The following is a 13508-nucleotide window of genomic DNA, read 5'->3' on the forward strand; positions in this document are numbered from 1 at the left end:
TTTTCTGTGTGTGTGATTTTTTTTTTTTTCCCCTCCTTGCTGGCCACAGAGGAATTGCATTAGGACATAGTCCTTTTTCCCTACATCCGCCTACGACAAACATTTGGTGCAAGTCAGCGACTCCAAAACCAAATTGTTTACAATTAACTCAAAAAGCCATTAAAAAAAAAAAATCGTTTCTTTGTTCCAGTTGGAAAGAGAGACAGCCAGATGTGTGGCTTGTTGATCTTGCTCTTTTCTGACCTCTGAGTGTAGGAAGAACTGCAGCTGAGGAAGGATGTCAGCAAGTTGTGTTAATGAAGGTGAACGTGGCAAAAAAAGATGTCCACAATCTTTTTTCATCGAAGAAAAATCTCTTTGAAAGAGGTTTTTATTTAATAAGTAGGTATTACAGAGCCTTACTTTTCGCTATTGGTGAAAAATTAGACTCTTTGTTTTGGGAGAAGTCAATAGACTCCAGGTTTTATTACTTCTGAAAAATATTCTACCCTTTATTTCAAGAACTTCATGAAGTTTCGCTGCTGTAAATTAGCAAACACCTCATCACTAACACCTGCTGGGAGTCCATCTTCCTTTGAGGACGCAAAAATGGAGGAAAAGCATTTTAATTTTAGGCTCTGACTGAGTCACAGTCTGTCATTACACACCAAAACCAGGTCTAAAGCTGAATTCCAGATTGAGAGTGTGCCCACTTCTTTGGAAAACACATCTGGCCAAAAACATACGGCAACAAACTATAGTTACTGCTGTACTTTTCTTCACATTTCTCCCTGAAACAAGTTTCTGCATTTTATCTGTAAAACACCTGGTAATGAATTAAGTAGTAATCTGTGTTGAAAACTTCATTACATGGTACTCCTCATGATGGTACAGAACGCGCCTGTAGAAGATGTTCCGCAAGCATAAAAAAGAACAATCTCTCAAAGACTGCCAAGTAACAGACGTGAAACATTATCATCTTGTTTCTGAACTTTGAATTATTTTCTAAAAAACATCAAAAAATGCATTCTGAAGTTCTACAGCCACATTGCTCTTTGTTTTATCATGTTAGCTGAAAAATTAGTAAAAGATGCCGTACTTGAGGTGACACCTAAGGGCACATTCGTGTGTGAACTCCAGATTCAGTCCAAAGATCCAGCTTTAGCTATTAATTCTGGCACCTAAGCATGAATCCAGACTCCTTATGCAGTTAGTGAAGCTTCCCAAATGCACTCTAGGCATCCAATTTCATTGTCAGAATTAGGTTAAACGTTTGGTGTTGCTCTCTCTGCACTGCTACCTTCATCTTAACAGCTCACACTAGTTTTGGTACAAAATGACGCCTAATTTTTGTCAACTAGTTACTATTTTTAAAATATACTTACCATCCAGAGACTTGAGTAATATCATCATAGTTCATCTTTCAACTTATGTTTATTATTATATTATTAGTCAATTAAGAAACTCTCCTATGTATTCTTAGAAAACAGGAAATTGAAAATGACGACTAGTTTACTCTCTTCCCACCCCACGTTCTCCTGCTCCCTAAGGTCTTTTAAAAGACAACATTAATAGATCACCCGACACATGCATACGTACACACAAAGCCATTTCTGCAAACGTTTATACAAATATTTAAACTGGTAAGAAAATTCAGATTCTGGAGAACTGAAACAATAATTCATGTCATACTTTTCAGAACAGTTGTAAGGGATACTGGTCATTTGAAAAACATCTAAGAGATTCCATCTTTCTCCTTGCACTAGGAGAAATTTAAAACCTTATCAAGACATTCAGCACAGCTCAAACAGCTCACAGGTATGAGCACAGAGAACTGCTTCTGCTGCATTAGTATTTAGAAATTATTATTGGCTTGTCATTGTCATATTAAGATTTGATTTTCAGAACCTTTTATTTTAGAAAAAAAATGTTTAGATGCTTCTATGCTCCATATTTTGTCATAGTCTTCTTAAAGAATGAATCTTTAAGGTCATTAAAGGCATATTTAAGGGCTTCATTTTGAAAAAATAATTTGTCTCAACACCTCTAAAAGGTCTGCAATAGCAAACAGGTAGGACTTCAAAAATGTATCAGGTAAAAAAAATTACTAAAATATTTTCCTACCAGTTGTAACTCCTACCAATGGAACTGATAAAAGCAGTGAACTACACTGTAGTAATACTGACTTTCTACAGACTAAGTTTAAAAGAGTCCATAATTTAGCAGATCCTCATTTCACACTCCTTGTTTCTCATCACTGCCTGTTTCTTCCGAGATGTTAGAGTGTTCATCTCCATTCCCATCATTTTTTCCTTCAATTCTTTCTTTTCACTCAACTTATCCTATCCATAAGATCTCCCTTCAGCTCATCTCAGTCCCCCCACCATGGTGGATAAGCCCATCCAGAGCACTACATTTGAGATCTCTCCAGCTCATAAAGATCTTTCTTCACTTAAAAAGTAGAATGGGCCCTAAATTTTAATTGAAATGCTACTTTTAGAAAAAATAATAAATTAAATGGCATATAGATAATTCCTATTTTAAATTCCCTACAACTGCAACAAAATAGAAGGTTAGGAGGCCTTTTTAGGGAGAAAATAAAGTGTAAAAATAAAATAGACATAGCAGCTTCACTGGTTAAGTATATGGTCCTTACAAGTATCACGTCATTAGTTTATAAGGCAGAGAAGAATAATTTCCTACACTGCAGAAACTGTCAAAGCTATGATTAGTCTCTAATCTTAATAAGTCTTTCCTTCCACCTCTCACACCCACCTCCTCCCTTGGACCTGAGTTCGTTCACCCGGCCAATGACATAAAACAGGAATATTGCTGGCTTTCAACTACGCCAGCTCCACATTCCCCAGAATCCTTTGTGGCTTTAAATTAATGAATTTCTACACCTTCCAAATTCCTCTGCAGGTGGCTTTATTTCTTTTGAACAAGCATCCACACGATTAGCAAACACCTATACTCTGTAGACTGCCACCGAGACCCCTGGGTTCACCTGGGTACTGCAAGCCTGCTCTGATAGAAAGCCAGCCAGGCTGCTGCCACCTTGGGCTTGTTTCTACCTGAAAAAAAAATTGAAGTTTTTTGTGGTCATTTGCCCACAGCACAACTTGTTGGATGACTCTCGTGCCAGCTAAATTAATGATAGCATTCACTGTTACTAACGTAGGGTTAGCTTAAAGAGTCCTCTCCATACTCAATGGCTTCCATCTCTCTGAGAAACCGCCAGATGAAAGCTACCATCTTGCATGGCCCTTCTTCCCATAAACAAGTATTTATTTATAAATATAGTAAGATACTATTCCCTTTCAGATTTTGAGTGTTACATGCTACAATCGCCCAGTTCAAATGTCACGTCTGCTTCATGTTTCCCAGCAGCCCAGAAAGGGCTGACAAGCAGGAGCGTGTTTGGGTCAGAACCACCAGAACCGCTGTCTGTGACTTGTAGCCTTGGAGCTCTGGTGCAATGCCGATCACAACTTGGCCGCATGTGAAGTGTGATACTGAGATCTCCCATCTGTTCCCTATAATCTATGCGGTAAACACGAGTAGCCAAATTGGCACGACCTCCGGTATTTCACTACGAGGAAGAAGGTAATCTTCAATAATAAATACTCTTGTAATTACATCTACAGATCAAAACCTTCTAGCTTTTCTCTATCACCCTCTGCTTCCTCCTCAGGTATTGAAGTTTGCAGCTGTTCACAACCCCCTGATAGTCTTCCTCATGTATCAAATGCTTCCTTGGAGCAGAGAGAAGCAAGATGTTTAAATCCAATACAACAATTTGTTGCTGCAAGTACTGGCACCAGTTTCCCTGTGTTGACACCAGTACTTGTTTGAGTCCACAGTGAACTGATGCAGAGGTCAAAGCTGACAGAAAATTAATCCTCCAAGAAGTCTTTGCAATCCTGTAGATTTTCAGCAGCAAATTCCCCAAGCCAGCACATCCCAGATGAATAGGTGTTGATGCAAGAGAAGGGGCAGACAGAGCTGTACCACCACTTTGAATGGCAACAAGCTAATCAAACAACTACATACTCCATCATAAAACTAAATCCCATAGACAGACGATGCAGAGTTGCTGGTGTGGCTTCTCTCAAGGAATAAAAAATTTAAAATAACCGAACTGTTATTACTTAAAATCTCAAATAGCATTCAACAAAGACATAAACACCCTGTACAAAGTGAAGTCCAGCACATTGCATTCTTCAGCTTTCTCACAAATCACGTATAAAAGAAAGAGGGTACTTAACACAAGCACTTGGTTATGTCTTACCTCGAAATAGGGTGGTTCCAATTCACATTCAAAAATCCAAAGAGGTGATGCTAAACATTCAACGTCTGTCTGTCACGAAAAACATTCAAGATTACACTTGGGGTCTCTCTCAATTTTCAGATGATACTTTCTGACTTTGAAAGGAAATATCCAGATTATATCCATGGAAAACTGAAATTATTCTTTTAAGAGTAAAATTTGGAACTTCCAAAACCTTTTAAAGTAATGCCATGCAAAAATGCTGCCGGGTTGAAATGATCAGGTACTTAAACTGATTTTTTTATCCCATATAGTTCTGCAGAACAGATTAAATTTAATTTGGATTTCATAATGAGCTGTTGCCAAGACTGGTACAGCCAAAGGAAAATAACGCTCACTGGTACTGGTATTCATTATATTAAAAATTAAACGAAACAGTACTGAAATAATGAAAACGCAAACCCACATCCAAAACATTTAGCAATTTATTGTAATGACTACATTTATTTAAAACAATATTTACATTGAAAGAGGTCTGGTTAAAGCAGATCAAAATTCAGAAATGAATTTTCCAATATTTTGAAAGTACCAAAATAAAGAATGTAATTTACATGTTTAAAAGTGATCATTTCATTCTGCAAGTGTTGGGGGGGAAAGCTGAGAGAGAAACAAGGGGACCAGGCCCTTCATAAGGATTTTTAGGGACAGTTATTCTTAAGGTCTGTCTCTTGTGTCACATTTTCAACTCTCTAAATAAAAGAACTCGTAGCAACATAAGCTTGCTCCCAGAACAAAGGTGAAGTCAACTTCAGAAAAAGAAATCCGCCACAGAAAAGCTTGGAAATGAACTTCCTTTCCAACCATAACCTCAACAATGCTAATATAACTCCACAAACACTCTTCTTCCCAAATATTCTCGTTCACTATCCTTATGACTATGGAAAAACAGAGGTCAAGTCATCAGGTCATAAATTAGCTGAATTAAGTTTTGGCTTTGAAAAACATGATTGTATTTCTGCAGCTATATTTATAAAGATATGACTAAAAACTGGTTCTAAACTAATGATGGATTTTTATTCGTTTAATTTCAAAATAATTAGAGTACTTGATCGCTGCCTAAAGAGGAATTATCTTTTGAAACTCGGGGGTGGTGCGGTGCAGATTTTTTTTTTTTCCATCTAAAAATATGTTCTTTACTGCAAATTGTAACTATTCATTATAAAAGCAGATTAAATTAAAACAGAATGTAACACTAATTTTTCAAGTAGAGCACCCACATAGGGAACTAATTAGGAATAGCTCCTCTGTGTAAACAAACCTTTGTACCAATTAGTAGCTGGTCAAGTCAGGGAACTCCCTTTCTCCAGGGGAAAAAAGTCTATTTTCAGCATTGCTTTATTTTGCTGCTGGCTGCAAATTCTCTCCAGTTCTGTAGCAACGGAGGGTATTTAGAACTTACATTTCAGAGACTTTGATGGGAACCTGGTCAAGATTTGGGGGGGGAAAAAAAAAAAAAAAAAAGAGGCAGTAGAATGCCTAAAAAAAAAAAAATTACAGAATTAGGACGTCAAAAGGGATGAGAACAAATCCCGTTCTCTGCCTAGGCCAATTCTATCCCAAGGGTTTACAAAAACCAGAACAATACCAGTGAAATGATTCAAAATAAACAGTGGAGTAAATGAAAAAAGTACATGGGAAAAAGAATTCTCAGTTGTTGTTCTATAATAAGAAAAGCAAACAAATAAAAGCCTCAAGGCGAGAAGATTACACCCAGATAGCATTTTGAAAGCGTCAGTTAGGTGCAACAATAAAACTACATAACAGGAAGCCATTCAAGGGAGGCTGAGTATTCGTTTATCATTTATGACGTTCAAATCTGCTAGACAGCTGCTCTGTGCAGACAGAAAGTACTAGAGTCAACTCCTACCTTGACGAAGATGATCCAGAGCCTTCCCGATACTTATACAGAGGCTGCAACCTGTGGATTTAAAAATTTGTTTAAAAGAATTGTTATTAACAAAACTGCTTTAATGACTAAGTAAAAATCAGAAAACTTACTTAAATGCCTTCAAAACATAGTCATTCCCCCCCAATTTTTTTTTTTTTTTTTTTAAAGCAATGACTACTGCTGCAACGTATCTTCCACTATGCATTATACCCCAGAGCAAAAGGTCAACTAATCCCATAGTAAAGCGCATCAAGATAGCAAACTACTGTTACCATGTTCAGGACACTTTACTAACTCCAGAGAGTGATACGGGTTACATGGGAAAGAAGCTGTGAAGCAGGCACTGAAGAACATTCCGAGCAGGAACACCTTGGGACAGGGAAAGGACTGGAAGCACCTCACAGAACCCAGAAAACCCCCATTTCCTACAGAGTGGCGATGTAGAAGAAGAGACAACTTCTGACCCTCCAGCCCCACTGGGTTGAAAAACCCAGCTCTAGATACCATTGTTTTCTATAGCGTTTACTAGTCGAAGATACATGAAAACACGACATGGACCTCTTGGAATGGGTCCAGAGGAGGGCCACGAAGATGATCAGAGGGCCGGAGCACCGCTGCTACGAGGACAGGCTGAGACAGTTGGGGTTGTTCAGCCTGGTGAAGAGAAGGCTCTGGGGAGGCATTATAGTGGCCTTCCAATACCCGAAGGGGGCTACAGGAAAGATGGGGAGGGACTCTTTATCAGGGAGGGTAGTGATAGGACTAGGGGTGATGGTTTTAAACTGAAGGAGGGGAGATTTAGCTATCAGGAAGAAATTCCTTACTGTTAGGGTGGTAAGGCACTGGGACACGTTGCCCAGAGAGGTTGTGGATGCCCCATCCCTGGAGGTGTTCAAGGCCAGGCTGGATGGGCTTTGAGCAGCCTGGTCTAGTGGGAGGTGTCCCTGCCCATGGCAGGGGGGTTGTAACAAGGTGATCTTTAAGGTCCCTTCCAACCCAAACCATCCTATGATTCTATGACCCCTTCCCTCTTGACCCAACAACAATAAAAATGACAAGTCTAAAGGACACAGGAACTCCAGGACTAATTAAGTGAGCACCCGTGAGAAATTTTCAAAAAGGGTATCCCACTTATTGGACCACATTAACTCTCAAGCTAGTAAGCATTTAGGTATTTTCCAAACTTCATGTAATTAAGGTTAACTGGAAAGGGTGGTTAAGCAAGAACGCAGCACGATTCATGCTGAACACAAATGAAAGCAGATTTAGTACCAGGAATGAGATAATGCAAAGGTGCCAGAACAGAGTGGATGAAAACGATGAGAAAGGATTACAGGTGGGAAAAGGAGACTGGGAAGAACAGAAACAGAAACAATGCAGGTAAAGGAAGAGAATGGTGAAATTCAGATGATCGTCAGAAATAAAAAAGTTGGAATTTAGCTTTGAAAGGGCAAGTCTAGCACAGACTATGCTGACACAACATCAACTGGCTCTGGAGGAATGTCACAAAACGAAAAGAGGCCCTAAGTCAGTTTGAGAAAGAGGAGGAAAGTATTTGCTGCTAAACACCTAAATTAAATTAATTAATCAATTAAAAATCTCAAACCAATGTAGGTACCTGCAGAACTGTATTTATATGAGCCACAACTTGATCCATTTATTTGATCCACTCCAGAAGGAGTTCATCAATGTGGAAAGATCAGAAATTTTTAGTCACGGAAGCCACAGGCAACACAGTTTAATTGAATTCACGACCCATTATCGTAAGAATGAAAACAGAAGTAAAAGGACCTTACTAAGGGAAAAAGGTACTAAATTTCTGCTTCTTTCTAGAAGTATTAAATGGAAATATGACTACAAAGATCATAATTTGAGAGTGAACAACAACTACTGCTTCCCCTTCAAATGCACAGGACATATCCCACAAATTCTACAGAAGTATTTGAACTGAAATGTCTTTTTCAAGAAAATTAATTAATTATAGAACAAGACTTACAAATTTAATTATGGTAAAAAATTGCCGGAAACCTTTAAACCAATTGCAAGTGGGACAGAAAAAAAATCCAGGCTAAAACTCTACATAATAAAAATAAAAGATTGCTATAAGAAACAAACTAGCATAAAAGTTGTGAAATACATGCAAGAACAGAAGATAAAATATATTTTATAGAAACTTTAGAATTTGTATATTGCAAAACCAGACAATCGGATTGTTTTTTTTAAAAAAAACAAAAGTATGTTCAGAGCACATAAGCCTAGTGAGACTAATTAAAAATCTTGAGATCTAACATAGACCAAAAGAAAGGTCAATGAGAATTTTCTTGAGTTACATTCATAATTTCCATATCTTTATGTTAGACCACTTTGTTCTGTTACATAAATTGCATTATGGGGAGAAAATTAACACTGCTGGCAACAGTAAGATCTCACATAACAGGTGCAAAATATACTCACAAAAAGCTTACAGACTGTGGCTGGGAAGTAGACTATAACAGTTACCTTTGGAAGTCCAAACACATTTTTACATAGAAAAACTGAATTTTGGAAACAAAAAACCAGCAACTATAAAGGAGTATCCCCTGGCCACCTGACTCATGAAATTACAAAAAGTTTGCAACTTATATGGAATAGCTGTCCTAAGCACAACTTAAGTAGTAGCCATCACTGAATTAGATTTTTAACAAAATACACATTACATTCTGGAAGTCTGCTTTTTAACCTTTTTTAAAATTTATCCCAGATACCCAAATTTCTTTCAGTCTAAACCAGAATCAAACCAAAAACAATCTCAGATGGGACGTAAAAATCCTGTCGGTCCAATTTGTAAAGCTAATATGACACAGGAGTATGAAACAGGCATTAAAAAAGGACTACAAATAGATGCCAGGAAGCAATTCTTACTCAGTAAGCAATAACTGCGTGGAACGGGCTGTAAAGCAAGTTCGTTGAGGGAAGGCATTTGGACTGAGAGAAACGCTAAGTAGGAAAGCAAGTGCCATGGGAGAGAAAAGAGGACGAACTACTCTGACTTGAAGAGCTTCAAATTTCCAGGTTTGGGTCGTTAAAACAGGGTATTTCTTTAAAAGTGGAGAAAAACAGTCCAAGATTGGTATCAGAGTCTTCCATAGGAAAGCTGGGGGGAATCAAGAGGGACAACACTTTAACACGTTTATAAAATAACTAAATACCAAGATACCCCTTTCAACACTCTGACCTAAACACGGGGTGAAGAAACATGTTTATAAGCAACTGCTCTTCTTCTCCGGAGAATTCATGAGTCAGGAAGAAAGGAAAGTGATCGCTTCTTAAAGACCAGCATGATAAAACTGGACAGAAACAAATAAGACACTGTGGAAACCTTAGCAAAAACCTTAACGCTGCTTTAAGGGAAGGATGTCAACAAGGAGGCAAACCGTCACGTATTAATGCAGACGAGAAAATTCTCTTTTATTGTTTTGACAACACCCAGTAAGTCGATTTATCCCTAGTTAAAATGCATTTATACAAGGAAACGCAGAAGTCAGCTCAGTACCCTCAGCGTAGCAGTCTGGGGGACCTGCTGGGAGTAAAGCTTATTATCCACTCAGGGATTTCAGCAGACTTAGTCCACAACCAATTTGACTTAAGGCAAAACACAGCTGCTACTTTGAAAGTTTCCTGCTGTGTAAGAAATAATTAAGGCTGTATGATCAGTATTCAACAAAGCATTGAGAGCAAAGATGCTAAATTAATTCTGCTTGCAAATAAAGAGTTAAGTGAAGTTGCATTACAGAATGGGCTACATGATGTTGCAGTTCACAGGTGAAACAGGAGCTAAATAAAGTGAAGCGTGTGTCAGAGGCCAGACTGAATCTTAACTATGCAACTGTAATATTATTTCATGTTTTAGAAGTCCTTTAATCAAAAAGTACAAAGCATATGTCCCAAAATGAAGTTACAGATCTGTATTTTGATTTAAGATACAGGAAAAAAAACAAACAAACGGAGATGCAGCAGAACACCCCTATCAATGTATATCCTGAAAAAGCACAGGCTCATTAAAGCTTCTACTACCAAGCTGGTACTATTTAAATACTATGCAGAAAGATGTAAGAGATGTCGATGGTAACACAGGTAATTCAGGGCAGTTCATCCTTAGAGCATCCTGACCTGAGCTTCGATCCTCTCCCCACGCAACCCTCAAACCACAAATCGCGCCAGGAATTCCCAGCCCAGGAATGGCACTTGGCCCATCACCGTCCGTGTGGGGACCAGGAGCTCGGTTTCCTGACCGCTGGAGCGCTGTCAGGTGGAGGGATCCGGGGGCCAGGTCAGCAGGCAGCCTACATTGTCCCCACAGCGATCCCTCATCTCCCATAGAGGAGAGGCTGCCAGACAGATGGAAGCGCTCCACGGACCAGTGTCAACCCGTTAAATTGTCTGCTGAACCAGACTCTGTTAAGTGATTAGGATGCTAATAGCTTTAACACTACTTAAAAAAAAAAAAAACACAAAAACAAAAAAACACCAAAAAACCCCAAAAACCTAAAAAACCCCAAAAACAAACAACAAAAAACAAACCACAAAAAAAATCCCCAGGCCCTACAGTTTTTGCGAAATATAAAGTTAGACTTGCAGCTCCTTGACAGAAGGCAATCGGGCAATTAGAAACAGGCTGAAACAACTGCTTGAGACAGGGATTCCCAGGGAAAACAAATATCATGCCAACTCAGGTTTGGGCTAGCAGGTTGCTACTGCTCCTGTAGTTAACAGAAGGCAAAGCTTAGGACAGGGATAAATTTTACAATACTGCCAGGATATATATTCTCTGGTTGAGGACACTGCAGATGCCATCTGCTTATATTTAATTTATTCATTTTGATTTAAAATGCCAGGCCATAATTCTTCATAAATAGATTAAAAAAAAAAATAAAATAGCACTTTCAAAATGGCTAATTACACCTGTGTATTTCCTGGGGCTTTTCTTATAAAACCAATATGAAACTCAATTATTCTATGATTTTAAATTACTCTGGATTATTCTTCCAGACACAGCTTCTCATTTTCAGGTTTGGTAGATTATTTTTTTTTCCCCTATCCTTCTAAGCACGCAAAGACTGTCCTACCATTGCTTTCCTAAAGAACTTGCTGAATCCCAGCTTCTGGGATTCTCAGCTTCCTGGAAAGCAGGATCCCTGGCCATATATATGTCAGAAAATAAAACAGACCAGGGCACATAGCCATGCTCTGGGCTTGGAACCAGCGAGCATGGTACAGCTCGTGGCTGTACAACTAAAACCCTCCAAAAAAGCCTGGCCAGATCCAAACAGCCTTTTGGAAATGGTCCACCGCCTCTCCTAACACCAGAACTATGCTTGGGCATTATCTGGGAGAGCGTTAGTTGGCACAGGACAAAACTGTGTCACGAACAGCACTAAAAATGTAACAGTACAGTCGCATGCCATATCCATTCCTTATTTAGTTCCTACTATGAACACGCATCACGATTATAGTACCCAGTTGCTTCTGGAGAACGTCATTTTTAGAAGTTAATTCCACAAGTAGCCAATGCATTTCAGAATTAACAGGTCACCTTTTCCAGGCGTTATAGCTTCTGGCTTTAATATCACATCCTCACCTAGGTGGTTGTTGCTTTAAAATCACGAACCAAATAACCATGTAAGAGTTAAGCCTTTCTGTTTCTACATGTATTACATACAGCACACGTGAAAATCTGCACTCTATAGGTTTAGGAGGTTTTTTTAATGTGTTCAGACAGACTGAAGGTGAGCATCTGACTTCTTAATTCCAGCAAGGCTGGACTGCTGCCAGTAGAACATTGGTCATGGCTGTCCGCTGGTATAAAGCGGGCATAGCTCTACTGACAGCATCCCAATGCACAGCAGCCGAGACGCTGCTCCTCCAAACTTTACCCACATCGGGGTGGCGAGCAAGGGAGAAATTCACTTTACAAGATTAGCATTTTGGGAAGAAATCTGTGGGGTTTTAGTTAATTCAGAAACTTACATATGTCTTCACAAATTTGTTTCTTTCTTCTAAGTCAGAAATCCCAAATTACTTACTTCAAAAAATTTCATGCAAATCCAAATCAAAAACATTTACCCTTATTTTGCACAAAAAGAAGCACAAGCAACAAATCTTTGTAAACACAACAAAGGGATATAAATTTTTTCCAAAGGAAAACACAACTACCCTGGTGCAAATTTGAATGTAAATATTACACTTAGCAAGAATCACTGTGTTTAAAACTTCGTATAGATATAATTGATTATGTGGTGTCACAGGGTACTGAAAAATTACGCTGACACTACAAAAACATCCACCCCTTTCACACCTGCTTACCTACGGATCATCTCACTAACGTGCTTCTCCATTCCCAACTCTGCTTACCTTGAAGTAGTCTTAAAAATGTAATGGTATTGAGTATTGAGTTTGTGTGGCAAGGTTTTTGTAGCAGGGGGGCTACTGGGGTGGATTCTGTGAGAAGCTGCCAGAAGCTTCCCCCATGTCCGATAGAGCCAATGCAGCCAGCTCCAAGACGGACCCACCGCTGGCCAAGGCTGAGCCCATCAGCGACGGTGGTAGTGCCTCTGGGATAACATAGTTAAGAAGGGAAAAATAACCGTGCAGAACAGCAGCTGGGAAAGAGGAGTGAGAATACGTGAGAGCAACAACTCTGCAGACACCAAGGTCAGTGAAGAAGGAGGGGGAGGAGGTGCTCGAGGCGCCGGAGCAGAGATTCCCTGGCAGCCCATGGTGAAGAACACCGTGAGGCAGGCTGTCCCCCTGCAGCCCATGGAGGACCCCATGCTGGAACAGGTGGATGCCTGAAGGAGGCTGTGACCCCGTGGAGAGCCCACACTGGAGCAGGCTCCTGACAGGACCTGTGGACCCACAGAGAGAGGAGCCCATGCTGGAGCAGGTTTGCTGGCAGGACTTGTGACCCCGTGGGGGATCCACGCTGGAGCAGTCTGTTCCTGAAGGACTGCACCCCGTGGAAAGGGTCCACGCTGGAGCAGCTCATGAAGAACTGCAGCCTGTGGGAAGGACCCATGTTGGAGAAGTTGGTGGAGGACTGTCTCCCATGGGAGGGACCCCATGATGGAACAGGGGAGGAGTGTGAGGAGTCCTCCCCCTGAGGAGGAAGGAGCAGCAGAGACAATGTGTGATGAACTGACCACAACCCCCATTCCCCGTCCCCCTGCACTGCTCTGGGGGAGGAGGGAGAGAAAATCAGGAGTGAAGTTGAACCTGGGAAGAAGGGAGTGGTAGGGGAAGGTGGTTTAAGGTTTTTTCCTATTTCTCATTATC

The 13508-nt window shown here is 39.9% G+C and overlaps 1 protein-coding gene across 7 annotated transcripts in view; it reads right to left on the bottom strand.

Annotated features, from left to right (window-relative positions):
- CYRIA (CYFIP related Rac1 interactor A) overlaps positions 1-13508 on the bottom strand; it is a 61973-nt gene that overhangs the window by 37607 nt on the left and 10858 nt on the right. For 4 of the 7 annotated variants that reach the window (XM_054195444.1, XM_054195438.1, XM_054195440.1 and 1 more), the window contains exons 2-3: positions 6177-6227; positions 4271-4339 (exon numbers count right to left, since the gene is read on the bottom strand). The gene's annotated coding sequence lies outside the window, so the exon portion shown is untranslated. The remainder of the gene's footprint in view (positions 1-4270; positions 4340-6176; positions 6228-13508) is intronic. The other 3 variants (XM_054195445.1, XM_054195439.1, XM_054195442.1) reach the window with 1 other exon arrangement.

This window comes from Rissa tridactyla, chromosome 3 (genome assembly GCF_028500815.1).
Source record: "Rissa tridactyla isolate bRisTri1 chromosome 3, bRisTri1.patW.cur.20221130, whole genome shotgun sequence".
Classification (NCBI taxonomy): Eukaryota; Metazoa; Chordata; class Aves; order Charadriiformes; family Laridae; genus Rissa; species Rissa tridactyla.